This window comes from Macadamia integrifolia, chromosome 6 (genome assembly GCF_013358625.1).
Source record: "Macadamia integrifolia cultivar HAES 741 chromosome 6, SCU_Mint_v3, whole genome shotgun sequence".
Taxonomy (NCBI): domain Eukaryota; kingdom Viridiplantae; phylum Streptophyta; class Magnoliopsida; order Proteales; family Proteaceae; genus Macadamia; species Macadamia integrifolia.
The window spans coordinates 35,455,617-35,456,994 of record NC_056562.1 but is presented as its reverse complement, the minus strand read 5'-3'; the positions used below and the strand labels follow the sequence as shown (position 1 = coordinate 35,456,994).

Sequence of the window (1,378 nt, the reverse complement as noted above, 5' to 3'; positions counted from 1 at the left end):
AACCTCTTTGCGCTCCAACGCTGGCGAAGAATTACAAGGCCCTCGAATATTGCTTTCTCGGAGTTCGATATATGGGTTCACACGCAAGACCTCCCACTTCATCTACATACCAAGGAGGTTGCCGAACAGATTGCAAATAAGATTAGCCGATTCCAACAAGTCTTGACTCCCAATGAAGCTCCGCGACTACAGTCGACCCCTGGCAATACGAGTCTCCCTGCGCAGTGATAGACCTACCAGACCGGGAATGAGGATCAATAGACCTGGATTTGGCCAGCATGGGTCGAGTTTGCCTACGCAAAGCTCCCCTCAATATGTTTCTTCTGCAGTACCATTGGCCACGATTCTCGTATATGCCGCCTGAAATAGAGTTTTGACAACTCCGGCGCTCCAAGCTTTCCTCCAATTTACGACGATTCATGGGAAAAAAATCATCTGTAATTTCGATCTCATACAATTCCTTGAAATACCACCTTTAGGGGGTGATACGTGTATTGATACCAATGCAATGGTTCAGATCTGATTTAAATGATTTTTTACTAATTTAAGATTTTATTAATTATACCAGATCTGGACCATTATATTGGTATCAATACACGTGTCATTCCCTGAAGGTGGTATTTCACAGAATTATATGAAATCGAAATTACAGACGATTTTTTTTCAAAATTTTGGGTGAATAGTTTTGTAAATCCAAAATTAGACCAAAATCCAATTTTAAGTACTTTTGTTAATCAAAATTTTTTGTGGATAATTTTATAAAAGGAACTCAAAAATTAATAATCATGTAATTTTTCCTATGTTTTCCTCCTGATGAAAAGTTCAGCACTGATTCTCAGTGCCACGACAGTTGATGACGTAGTTGACTGATCTACTGCCAAATAATAGCAATATGCTGGGTCCTACCAAGCAAGGCAAAAAAATAAAAAAATTAAACCGAGAAAAGCTTCCATTGGACACAAGTCAGAACAGCGTGCCCTAATTCGCAAAGAGTCAGAGTGAGCTTATCTTTAGTCCGAATCCTATACACGTCCGCATAAGAGAGAGAGAGAGAGAGCTCATCAGTCTTTCCCTGTGTTGTGTTATAAATTCATCAGACCCTCTCTCTTTCTCGTTAGAAGAGACATCGCTACGCACAAAGTTCCCGTTCTTCATATCTCTCTTTCAGTCTCCTTATTCGTTTTGGTGTTTCATCGTCTCTGTGTTCCGCTTCTAATCTGTGCTTGCTGCTTGCTTGTCCTCCCGTTCAGATATTTGAAACTCAAAGAGATCAAATGAAGGTGATCAGTTTTCTCTCTTTATCTTAAATTCAGTTCAGAATCTTCATTCTTATTAATTAATTCTTACTATTTCAGTTCAGATGTCCTTTAAACTAGAT

At 39.3% G+C, this 1,378-nt stretch overlaps 1 pseudogene; it reads left to right on the top strand.

Moving 5' to 3' along the window:
* Nucleotides 1-1,378, top strand: part of LOC122082256 — a 9,700-nt pseudogene that overhangs the window by 6,553 nt on the left and 1,769 nt on the right.